Source organism: Cygnus atratus, chromosome 1 (assembly GCF_013377495.2).
Source record: "Cygnus atratus isolate AKBS03 ecotype Queensland, Australia chromosome 1, CAtr_DNAZoo_HiC_assembly, whole genome shotgun sequence".
NCBI lineage: Eukaryota > Metazoa > Chordata > Aves > Anseriformes > Anatidae > Cygnus > Cygnus atratus.
Genome location: NC_066362.1, coordinates 172,431,855 through 172,446,015, shown reverse-complemented (window position 1 = coordinate 172,446,015; position 14,161 = coordinate 172,431,855).

Genomic DNA, 14,161 nt, shown 5'->3' with positions numbered 1-14,161 from the left:
CTGTCCTCCCGAACACCGGCTACGTGCGTTGAGGCCCTGCTTCAAGGACGTGGTCAAGCATCGCTCATTTGTGGGAAGTAGAGAGTAATTTCTTTCCTCTGCACTTCCACATAGCCTTTACTTGTTTTGTTTTGTTTTGTTTTTTTTCCCTTTCCCCCTCCCTTTTCCCCTTTCCCTTTTTTCTCTTTAGTTAAATTGTTTAATTAATAATAATCTTTCTTTAATAATTATTTTTTTCCCTTTAATTAAATTATCCTTATCTCAACCCGTGAGTTTTTCTTTCCTTTACTTCTTCCCCTCCTCATCTAAGGAGGGGGAGTGAGAGAGCGGTTGTGGTGTTCAGCTGCCTAGCACAGTAAAACCACCACAGCGCCAAGTTACCACAAACGACACTGTCTTGTCCTAAACATAACATCTGAAATATTATTGAATTTTTAAAGGTTTTAAAATTTCTTGAACAATTTTCTTTAAAAAAAATATATTGTATGTTTAACAACTTGATACTTAATGACCCTAGATGATTCAGCCCAGCATGCTTCCTGACTCAAATTTATTTGATCATACGGTGCTCTGCAGAGTGTTTGAAGAGTAAGTGAATGTGTTCATACTGTTTTGCATGTAATGAAAGCTCAGGTGCCCTATATAGATCTCCTGCCTTCACAGTAATGAATACCATGCCTTCTTGGGACCCTTTGAGCAGGCTATCATTACTCTGTGCAAGTCCTGCTAAGTTCTGCTATAAAGAAGTAGGGTCCAGGTTTTACTGATACCACTTCTCCAAGCGAACTTTCAACTCCATATCTAGTTTAGAAATTACTATAACACATTAAAAATATATGTAGACCAAGGTAAATCCCAGGTAATCCTTGAGAAGACCAGTAAGTAATCCAGCTCAAGGTGAATGTGTGAAAGACAGGCAGAAAAGTAAATAAAGTGGAATTTTCTATCTATAGAAACTGGCTACAATGAATGTGCTTAAATCATTGATGTATGAATCATCCCAATAAATATAAAGCATTAAGGAAATGCAATTAATTTTGAAGTATGAATATTGGGTATATGCTCAGTCAGGATTTACAGTCAATTAGTTTTTTCAAAGTGACAGCAGTATTATAGAATCATGGCTTGGGTTGGAAGGGAACTTAAAGATCATCTAACTCCAACCTTCCTGCCATAGGCAGGGATGCCACCCATTAGATCAGGTTGGCCAAAGCCCCATCCAGCCTGGCCTTGAATGCATCCAGGGATGGGGCTTCCACAACTTCTCTTGGCAACCTGTATTCCTTGAAAGCATTTCATTTGCTGTTAAAACTTTAAAAACACAAAGAGAAATCATTACAAGGTGACTTGGATGATTGACCTTCATTAGTCACTGATGAAATACTTTGTGCTGCTTGTTACATTTCTAGGCATTGGTTAGATACTTGCATTTTTCTGCAGAGATCTGTTGGCTTTGCTACCTTGTTTTCATAACCATTGCTTCACTCCTCATCTCGTTTGATTAATTCCTGAATACTATGCCAATCTTATAATACATTATATAAAATAATAATTATACTTATATTGCAATAATGACTTTTTAAAATCTAACATATTTTTCTATATCATCTAATGAAATAGAGTCAGTCTTTGGGGTTCATAATCACTCTCATGTCATAAAGAATGTTTTGCTGTGCACTCAAATAAACAATTTCTTTCTTCGAAAGGAAATAAAACAAAATAAAATCCCACAATCCACAATCTACATCCTTTGAAAACTCTGAGAAAGCTTAAACTTATCTGTGTCCTACTTTTAGGAGCAAGGGGGGGTTTTTGCAATTTTGAAACTGATAGGTGTTTCATCGATAGTCACTTGGAAATAGACAATCAGCACAAATCTGAGTGTATGGGGACATCCAGAACTATTTTTTAATGGCTTTTCAAACTGATGCCACCTCTCTGTAGATGCCAAAAGCAGACAAAAATGCAGAATGCTAAAGAATTTGCTCTTTTCTGCAGTACTATAATCAAAAATTTAATACATACATGACAGTAGTGTGCAGGTATTAGGTTCTCTCATCTTGTACTGCTGTATATAGATAAGCTTTTCTCATTGCTTCTGTATCACAGAATCATGTAGTTACAGAATGGTTGAGGTTGGAAGTGATCTCTGGAGATATCTCGTCCAACCCCCCTGCCAAGCACAGGGGGTTACACAGGATCACATCCAAGAGAGTTTTGAATATCTCCAGAGAAGGAGACTCCACAGCCTCTCTGGGCAACCTGTTCCAGTGCTCTGTCACCCTCACAGTAATGAAAGAAATGCCCTCTCACGTTCAGCTGGAACTTCCCATGTTTAAGTTTGTGGCCACTGCTTCTTGTGCTGTTGCTGGGCACCAATGAAGAGTCTGGCCCCATCCTCTTGACACCCTCCGAGAAGATATTTATATACATTTATACACATTGATAAGATCCCTTCTCAATCTTCTCTTCTTCAAGAGAAACAGATCCAGCTCTCAGCCTCTCCTTGTAGGACAGATGCTCCAGTCCCCTTAGTAGCCCTCTGCTGGCCTCGCTCCAGGAACTCGATGTCCCTCTTGTGCTGGGGAGCCCAGAACTGGACACAGTACTCCAGGTGAGGCCTCACCAGGGCTGAGTAAAGGGCGAGGATCACCTCCCTCGACCTGCTGGCAACACTCTTCCGGATGCAGCCCAGGATACCATTGGCCTTCTTGTCTACAAAGGCACATTGCTGACTCGTGGTTAACCTGCTGTCCACCAGGACTCTAAGGTCCTTCTCCACAAAGCTGCTTTCCAGCAGCCATTCATTGTAAATTGAGTATTACCTAGTATTAACAGACTTGACTATTCAGAAAATACATGTGATTATTTAAGATCTGAACACAAATACAGGCTCTGCCAATGAGACCAGTGATTCTTCTAGAAAAGTATCCTGGCTCTGAGGGTAACAGTAACTACCTGATTCAGGCAAAGATGTAAAATCACACATAGCAACAACTATGGAATATATATATCTATATTTCTACATGGAATGCTACTTTGTACTATTAGTATCTAATAGGAGTCAGTGGGATTTATTATACCACTATGTAGCTTTCGAATGGAAATCAGACTAGTGATCTTTTGTGGGTTCTGCCATTATTACACCCATATCATGTTTAATTTACAGGGCAATACTCATATGGTTTAGATATCTTTCATTTAAGAAGTAGTTGGGTGGTTCAAACAGTACAATTCTCTTCCAGCAGTCATTAAAGGGTCCTGCTAAACCTGCAGTTCTCTCAAGTACACCATACTGAAGGTTTATATAGTGAGAAGATTGCTCATGGGGAGGAAATCACTAGCTCCCGTGGAGCATCCTATCTAAAGAGTTAATCACACAGCATGCTAAAGGGTTAGCACACTCAGGCGAAATCATCTGTGCCTTTTAAAATAAGATATATCATCACTGACTTATTAAAGTTTTGTCTATTCCCCTGAATAGTCTTTTATTGACTCAGACAATCCCTTGTACTTTCCCAGCATGAAATTATAATAAAAGGTTGAATCTTACAGATGTCTAAAATGTCCTTGAAATGAAAAGGGAAAATGGCTCAGGCTGCATTTCAAAAGTGAATATATATCACTCATCACAGAAAAAAAAAGAATTGACTTTGTATTCATTAGATGTTCTGTGAAATAATCTTCAATTAAATGAACAATAGATCTCTTGTTCCAACAAAGATAAAGCTTTAATCTCACATATATTTTTCCCTTCTTTTGTCCATATGTCAAAATTGTGTTTAGAATTCACACCTTCAGAAATTGTTGTTGTTAAGATAGGAAGTGGAACAGAAAAGCAGCCCTAACTGAACTCTCAGAAACACCGTGATCACTGACACAATTTTACATCTGTTTTGGCACTCTTGGAAGCAAGGCAAGATTTAGTTGGCCAGATAGGCCAGTGTAATCCCATAGACATAATAATTCCCATTTATGGCAATTTATACCTTTAGGACGTGACCTACTGAACCTTCACAATGTACACAGAAGAAAAGAAGGATGGGAGCACTTATGATGTTATTTGCCTCATAATTTCTGAGTTCAAGAAGGATTATCTAAATTTCTCTTCAGCCTTTAAACACATTTTAATGATTATTTAAATTACAGATATGCCGATGGGCTCAGCCATGAATAAGATCTTATTTTTTTTTTCAGATACAAACAACGTGTCTCTAACATACACTAGGTGTATTTTGTAGAATACATGTAGATGTATTCCACATGAGGTTTTCATCCCCCCGAATTTATATAATAATAAGGCATTTACAGGTGGAGGTTACAGACAGATACAATGAGGTTCAGGGGAAAACAAAGCATGGTCTATTGACAAATACAGATCAGAGCTGGCAGGCATCAGACATTCAAAACTCACTGAAGTGTGAAATGTCTGCCTCACAGGTTAAAATGCAAATGATTTTGCAGGAGGGGATATTGAACTACTCAGTGTTCAGAGCAGAACTGAAGCCAAAGGACTTATATTTTGGAAAAGTGAAAGTGGAGCTGCTGGTTTTAATAAGAGAATTGAAATAGAAGATTTACTGTAAAAATAGTGGAAAAATTGGGGAATATAGCTTTTGGTCAAGAAATATGGCACAGATTTGAGCAGTGTGCTCCAGAATGAGTTAGACTGAAACTGAATTATGCCAGTGAATATAGCTCATGTTTTCCTTTACAAAGATGCTATGGAAACTTTTTGTGATCATTGAGTTCCCTAGGCTTCATTCCTCAAGTGCTCCCTATGCCCTGTGTCAGTCGGAAAAGAGGAGGCCCCCTCAGCCCCTTATTATTAGATAATAATGAATAGTTAATGATACCTATATTATGTCATGTTTCTAAGTTTATTAGCAGTGCATTGTGTTCCCAGCATTTCCCTGTATCTTCATTATATAGTTGCTGCATTACTACAAAAAATGGCAGTGACTAGTAAGTAGAACAGGAGCTCAATTTATTTCCAGTAGAAATTATCAATCCTGTATTTCCTGTATATTCCCTTCTCAGCTGGAAGTCAGGATTTTCTCACCTTAATACTATGCTTTTACTCTGCTGGTGAAATAGTTCGAGAATTTTGTCTGCACAGTTTGCAGAGTCCATTTTTGAGGCTGTTTCTATTTGACAAATTGCAAACTTTACTTTGACTATAAAGACAATCACTGCTTTCCTGCTCTAGTTTAGCCAGAACCTTAACTAAAATTCTTAGAGTTCTGATCCAAGGCTAACAGTAGTATTACTGGCTTAAAATGCACCACTCAAATGTAATTGCTCTTACTGTAAGTCAGCTCCCATGGAGCAGAATTGTTTTGTCACATTGGTAATAAACTCATTTGGGAAGGATCAGAGAACAACTTGTAGGGCTGATCAGCGATTCACCAGGCATCTAGAAAGTTATAAAAAGGAAAGCAAATAAGTTTGATCTGCTTTAGTCTTCTTCAGCTGCTAAGGACAAAGACAAGCTGTATGCCCAAGGGAAACAATAAAACAGAGAAAGCCAGAACAAAAGTAGGTTCTAAAGGGCTTCTAGAGAAATGGTGAGCCAGAATAAAAGACCTCATGTTTGGAAACTATATTGTTCCTTTTTTTAAATTTATTTTTATTTTAATTTTATTTATAATTTCTTCTGACATATACTTTAAGTAAAAACAATAGTATGCTTAGAAAATCTGGGCAAAATTTATATATCTGCTTATGTGGTGACTTCTACCTCAGAAGAATTCTACTTCTGAAGAATTAATCTGCAAACTAGTATTAAAAGTGTTAAATTCTGAGGCAATTAAGGTATGGGTGCAGACTAGTCCCTAAAAAAGAGTATTTGAATTTTGAAGCAATTTTTATACCACCCTTGACCCCACAAAAGAAAATATTAATATTAATATTAATATTAATGTTAATGTTAATATCAATATAATAATAATAATAATAATAATAATAATAAGAAGAAGAAGAAGAAGAAGAAGAAGAAGTTAAATGTGTTTCCTGGACAAGAGGACAAAGAGAAATGGACACAATATAAAGCATTATTTATAGTTTTTCTTTTATGCCCCAATAGAAGAATCCTTTTCTTGACCCTGGGTTCAGTTATGGTGCCATTATATTTTTATCTCCAGAAAATAAAAATAACTGAATCAAATAAAGTTTTTGATTCTGTGGAGGCGTTTTAAGTTACCCTAAAAATACATAAATGTCACTTTCCTCCCTCTAACAAGGACAGCATGGGCCCATTCATCTACTTTTAAATAAGCTTTGGATGACAATGCAAAAATCTTGTGTTGTTTGAATCATGTGTTTTCAAACCTTAGATGATTGCATCAGATTCTTTACTTTACCTTACCTTCAGTAACTTTTTTTTTTGTCATATTTTGTCATATTTTGTCATATTTTTTGTCATATTTTTTGTCATATTTTTATTTGTCATATTTTTTCATATTTAACACGTCAAGTCACCAGGGCTGAGTGAATAGCACCTCATTTTCGTCCATGCTGGTACTGATTCCTCCAGCTAATACTCGCATTAGAGCCACTTACGGAAAAGGGAGAGTCAGAACTCTGTTCTCTGTTGGCTGGATTTCTGCTGCTCTTCAGATTAGGTAAATGCTTATGTCTTTGCAAATTTTTATGGACCTGCAAACAGCAGTTTAATGGGACAGGCTATGAGAACTTCAAAATTTGGCTTTTTTCACTTCTTCACTCCACTTTAAATATCCTTGTTTATGTCTAACTACCTTCTCCTTTGACTGACGCACTCTCATGTTATTTTTCTCTTCTGATATCTTTGCCAAAACACTTCATGAACACAAACTTGTATTGTTTCAAAAGTTGATTAAAAAAAATTAAGTTATAAAATATATAGTTCAGAGGCAGCAATATCCTAAACAAGACAGACTGAAGCCAAAACCAAGCAGTGAACTCTGAGAATTTTTTAATTATTATTCTCAGTTTAAATAGCTAGAGATTTCAACATCGGTCCTAAATGTCTGTGTATATCTTAGCCTCCTCAAATATGCTTACATAAGATATAAAATAAATGATGATGTTAATAGGAAAAGAAAATAAATGATTAGTAGGAGTTTCTGCAACACTCCACTGGAACTTCGTCTTTAATTTGAGACAATTATTCTGTACTCTTTGGTTTGAACCATCAGACTTATTTTGGACATAGAATGAGAAGATACAATCTTTAGAAGTGACTGTAGATTTACTTTAAGGGGAGCCTAGGGTACACAGCTCTTAATCTATATTTTTGCATTTATACATGTGAAGCACAACTAATACCTGAGTTACCACAGTCTGAAGCAGGAGTCTGTACCTTCAAAAGACGGTACAACTACACAGGTCACAGAGTGCTATACTACATACAGTTTATGCTGAGGTTTTGAAGAGCTTCACAGTTAATTCATTTTAACGTTTTAATTTTTTTCTTGCATTTTTCATATGGGGGTATGCTTTTTTTCTTTTCTATAATTCACATTTCTATACTTAGAAATATCTTAGCAATGCATTAGTTAGAAATACCAGATAACCTTTCATAAGGAAGTACACAAAAACACAAATGAAAATTACACCCAAGCCCTAGGCTCCTTTATGGTATTCTCCTTGTCATTTCACCACAATTACAGGGCTACTTGTTCATCTTAAGACACTGATACGATGTTCATTAAACAAGTTAGGAAGTACATTACTGATGTTTAACTGCAGTTGTTTATTTTCATTCAGGATAACTACAGAAGCAAAGTTTAAGTCATGCCAAAAGCTTACACTTAAAATCCAAATTTTATATTGCCCTGAGCAAACTCTTGCAGAACTATGGCACTATGCATGAAGTACTGTGCAAGGGAAGCCGGGGGAAAGCATGGCATTATGAACTGTGAAACTATAGGATCAATTATCTGTCTTTGTCAGCTTTATGCCTATTCAATTAGTTGATTACATAAATCACTCAGAAAAGCTTGAATGCTGACACATATTTTATTCATATTGGCAAGCTGGCTGCTGGAAATCCTCTTTTCATTCTGCAGTAATTATTTTTTTTTTTTTTTCAAAGTTCAGAAGATTTAAGCCCATAGAGAAGTACTCTGGCTACAGGATTGCCAAAGGTCAGTCTGTGCTGAAAAACAGTTACTATATTTTATTTTTTGATGTCTACACCAAATATTTAGAATATATGGTGTGTAAGTATATGGTATATACTTATGATGATGGACTTTCTGATGAAGTCAGTGCTAGGAGACCCATAAACTTCACTGGATTTTGGATAGTCACTAAGCACATGAGCAGCAGAAAGAACTCATGTTATGAAATATACAAACAAAGCATTTGTATCACATTTTAAAATACTCATTAGGTGTATAATGTCCTTTGAACTCAAGTAGGCACGTAAGTAGTTTTGAGTAACTAAGTCTCCAGATTTTGCTTGGGAACGTGGCAGAATTCTCTGTGTTTCAGTCCCAGAGAGAGGATCAGTACTCTAATATAGATGCTAAGTGCTCTCTTTAGAAAAATAAATAAATAAATAAATATCTTCATTTCTCTTATGCTTGAATTTTGGGTGAAATATACTACTTATGGCGTCCTCGCCTATCTGTTCGTCATCGGACCTTCAGAGCTGAAAAGACATTCTGCTACTAAGTCAAGGGCTCCTTTCTTCCATTCAAGACACTCCAGTAAAAATTGCTTGGCTTGTTTCACACTGAAGACATAGTCTTGCAATAGCTAATTCTCGATCCAAACTTAGAAAATAAGTCTGTCTTATTGTTAGATGCCTATGGAATAGCAAACACAAAGATTGGTGTTTTCTGCTAGCTTGTGTAAAATTCTCAGGATAAAGGCAGGGCTGTCTGATCTTCTGGAGATCTGATATGACATGGGCACCAGATAAAGCTAGCAGGAAATCACAGCCAAGTTTATGATGTGAATGTGCCCAGTCATCCACAGAGAGAGCCAATCTTTTGTTACTTGGCTTGAGGGCCAAGTAATTCCCTGGACCACTTCGTTTTCACACTGTTGATATTGCTACAGTACCAAATACTACTTAGCAATTTTAACTTACTAGTTTCAAATAAAACATAACAATAACTCCATGGAACATAACAATAACTCTCTTTCTCTCAGGCTTAATTACTAGACTAACAATCACAGATTTCCTTGTTCAATATATCTGGCCCTTGAATGTCCATAGTTTTTTAAATAAAGTGGAACAGTTTTAGCAAGAAACTGCATTCCTTAATAGCTTCTAACCCTGTGATTAAAATATTTGCTAGGAGTATATCCCATACTCCCATACCCATATCCCATACATATAGATCTGAATTATATACACTTTTATATAAACACTTATACACTTATACACTTTTATATAAACATTGTATAGAGTCCAGTCTTTCCTTTTTACACAATTGTAATTCTGGGAATTACTCCTATATTCTGTAATAGAGAAATATTCCATTTTATATATCTGAGACATAGGGAGGATATTGATTTTAAAACCAGGAGTGTGAATTTTATCAACACTGCCACATGTAGTTACTGCGTAACTGACTAAGTGACTGCGATGACTGTGACAAATTCTGTCACTGTGATTCAGTGACAAATTTATTCTAATTGTCAAAAGATTATGCACCATGAAAAATGCATCCTCTTTATGGATCTGAAATTTCAAAAATATTTGAGAAAAAAAAAAGCTGGAAAATATCAGCCAAACTGCCAGGGTTTGTTTCATTTATTAATTCATTTTCCAATACAAAATATTTTTCAATTTATTCTTACTTAAAAAAAAAATCAAAAAAAAACCCTGCAACATCAACAAACAAACTGTAAAGGAACAATAAAACAGGTAGAAAATAATAATTTCCTTTGGTATATCACTAGTATAAATTTGTGTTACAATTTTGAAAAAAAAAAATCCCAGTCTTTTTTGCAAAGTGAAAGAAATGTAACCACTTTTTTATTTGTGTCAAAATGTAGCAAGGCTTCCCAAACCCACTTCAGTCACTCACGAGGAGAAGTTCCCTTCAAATCAAGTAACGTTACTTGATGTCATTGCAAGAATATCATATATTCACTTACTGTAAATTTTGTTTAACCAATTTTGTATTTAAAGATTTGCTTAGTATTCTCTAAAAGTACTATATTTGTAATGGTTAGCTGTGTTGATGAGAACCTCTTAGTGAAAATATCTCAATACATATTGAATTCATTGCAGTTTCTTGGACCTATGTAATTAGCAAGAGTTGTATATTTGTTTACTTGTTAATGAATTTAAAAGAGGTATGTAGAAATTACAGAACTGGTATTTCAGTTCAACATGGTTTTTGTGTATTAAACCAAACAGAAATTTACATAAACAGATAGAGCTTACGCTACAGTAAAACAGGCTACCAGGAGTCATATTTTTAAATAAATCAATAGAAAATCGTAAAGCTCTTGAAATTAATGTTGGGGCACAATAAGTTTGTTGATATTCACAATGAAAACTACTTTTTTAATTTTTATTTTTTATTTTTTCCCTGGTGGAAATTTGTCTAGGCAATGGGATAATAGCCCAACTTTGGCAATTTGGCAATTACTCCAAAGCTCAAAAATAAATTTAAATTCAGCATTTGGTTGCTGAATGGGTTTAAGGTGCAGTGGAGAAGCTGCATTCACCATTGCTCTCAACCCTTCCAAGAAATATCTATGCTATTAACTTTAGTTCTTTTAAAGGGGTTACTTCACTTTATTTATTTATTTATTTTCGGTTCCATCCTTTCCTTCCTCTTAACTAAAAGCTATATGCAAATAGCTAAAGAATCTATTGTCCTTTCTTCCATCTTTTTAAAGTTTAAGAATATTTCATTTATTTTTCTTATAGCATTATAAGAAATCTATCCTGATATATAATGGCTCATAAAATGATTTAATTTTTGAAGTACCTGCAAGCTCTGTTGTGACAGAGCTCATCTCAGTAGCACCAATCTTTGTTGTTTGGTTTTATGGAGACACCACTACTAGGACATACCTGTTTTGTGATGAAGGAGCAAAGCCATATAGTTTTATATATATATATATAGATAGATAGATAGATAGATAGATATAGATATATTGTTCCTTCCAACTGAAGGAACAGTTCCATGTGTGCAGATGAGCTGAGGACTGTATAAGAGATGGTAAATGTTTTTTTTTTTTTTTTTTTTTCTCAAAATTAGTTTTATGCTGATCTGAAAAGAATAAATGAAGTTAAAACCCTTGAAGAAAGGGAAGTGGTACATCACCCTTTGGAAAGCTATTGAGCATGCTAATGCAGGGAACATCTGAGAGTTTTCTGGGTGCTGGAAGGCAAGTGGGCATCATCACAGAGCTGGGAAACTGCAGCTACTGTAGACAAACAGAAGGATTCAGTTATTTACATGTAGACAATCAGTGCCCCCTAGTATGTTGTACGGCATTCCCACCTGGAAACCATCTGCCATTCCAGAAGAGTGAGGGTTTCTAATACCTCCTGTGCCCAGAGAAGCTGTGAATGCCCCATTCCTGGAAGTGTTTAAGGCCAGGTTGGATGGGACTTTGAGCAACCTGATCTAGTGGAAGGTATTCCTGCCCATGGCAGGGGGGTTGGAATTAGATGATATGTAAGGTTCCTTCCAACTCAAAAAATTCTATGATCCTGTGTCCTATGTGCCATCCCTATGAGAATATTTCAGATATCTTGGAGCATCAGAGATGTCCTAATGGCACTGGGCACCTATATTTAGGCAGCTAATGAGAATCCACAGGATTGGATTCAGTCTGCTATTTCAGGCAGTTAAATTTAGGTACCCACTATTAAAGATGGTCTAATTAAAGAACCATAGAATCATAGAAAGACTTGGGTTGGAAGGGACCTTAAATATCACCTAGTTCTAACCCCCCTTCTATGGACAGGGATGCCACCCACAAGATCAAGTTGTCCAGGGCCTCCTCCAACTTGGTATAAGATGCAGTCATAATAAATAAGATACCCAGGACACTAGTGAAGTTAATTTTTTAGACACGTTCTGTGGTGATGAGTTGTTTCCATCACTATTCACAGATTCCAAGTCTATACACGGGCTTTACTGAAGTACACAAATAGAACTTTTAATACCGAATGGAATATAGGCAATATAAACTTGCTGAAAAGTAAATGAGTAGGTAGATGTTGAATAGTCAGTATCAAAATCTGCTCTCCTTATCAATTATACATCTCTTGGAGTTTTCCCAATTTGTGGATTGTTACTGCCCAAGATATTAAACAGAATTCAGACATTTAACATAGACTATTTGGTAAACATTTAAACCTTATTAGATACTGAGATCAGATCCTGATTATTCAGGTCTGCTGAATTTATGTTCAATATAATGCATGCGAAACTGACAGAATCTAACTGTCCTTTCTTGGTATGGTTTCTGGGAATGAATGAAAATGTGGTGGTAATTTTTGAAACTTACTGTCTTGTGGGGTGTTTGATTTGTTTCTGAGCTGTCATATTACCATCTTCTAAACTAGGCAGGGGTGTGGATAAGTGACTCTTCTATTCTCAATTGCTATCATATTTCAATCAAATTTTGCAGAAAGTCTAGGAGACTAGTATGTAGCTTTTAATCAGGGCTTTGGGTGTTCTCTGGAGTATGGTTGTTCAAATAAAATAATGATGCTAATAATTTTTTTTCCTCCTTTGGTGTGAATATAAAAAGATAGCTGGAGCTAAATGAGTTATTTTAATGCCAGATGTAGATCTTCTATGAGTAGTACTTTCAATATTTACTTGTATTCTTAAAGTCATAGTGACAACTGTCTTAAGAAAATGAGACAATTCTTCAGACAGGGAACTTTTTGATGCTGTATTGTTTTTCAATCATTACATTTAGGACACTATCAACAAATGGTTTATTACCCATATTCTTAAAGGTGTGTATCATATATATATACTAAGGATCAAACTGACACATGTTCACTTGGTCTGATTTGAAATAAATATTTTTGGTAATTTACATTAAACAAAAGGAATCAAACACTAGTTACACTAGAGATGTTAATCAATACACAATTTATAATATGGATCAAGCTCTTATTAACTTTACGATTTCCTATAGCCACATTTCAGGTATTTGAGAGTTTGATTTGAACATTCTTCCCCACACAGTGTCAATTTTCTTCTGTCCTTTGAAAAGTTAGCTCAAAGTTAAGTAAGAAAGAAGATCGTGGAATTAAAGATATCTCAGTCACCATATAAAGTCTGTGTTTACTAGCAGTACCTTTAGTACCTTCTCATTGTTTTAAATGTGAAAATGTAATTAATTAATAAGAAAGTGTTCTGGATGTTATTCATATTGACAGAATAGTACCTGACATGGCATCACTGAATAGTATTTCATAAAATCGTAAAATTATTCATGTTGGAAAAGACCTCTAAGATCATTTAGTCCAATCCTTAACCTAGCACTGACAAGTCCACCACTAAACCGTGCTACAAAGTTCTACATCTACATGTTTCTTGAAGACCTCCAGGGACGGTGACTTACCAACTTCCCTGGGCAGTCTATTCCAATGCCACACAACCCTTACAGAAAAGAAATGTCTCCTAATATCCAACCCAAACCTCCCCTGGTGCAACTTGAGGCCAGTTCCCCTCGTTTTATCACTTGATACTTGATAAGAGTCTGATCCCCACCTCGCTACCCCTCCTTTAATGTAAAGTACAAAAAGGTCTCCCCTGACCCTTCTTTTCTCCAAGCTAAACAACACCAGCTCCCTCAGCCACTCCTCATAAGACTTGTTCTGTAGAGCAAATCATTTCTTTAAGTATTCTACTGAGCAGACATCCAACTGGGCAGGTGAACTTTTTTTTTTTTTTTTCCTTGTTGGACTTCATTAACACACAATGGATTAAATTTAAGCAGGGGATTTATTTTCAATTAACTGAGGATTACTTGCCAAAACATTTGTATGGTATTCAAGTTTTGAATATACATATCCTATTTAACAGTATATAGTCTAACACAGCTCATTTACTTTCATATCTACCTACATGCCTAATCTTGCCTTTTTGCTTGTGTATATAGTTAGTCTTGTTATAAATGCTCATACATTATTATTATTATTATTAAGAAGTAAGTTGTTTCTGGAGAGAAC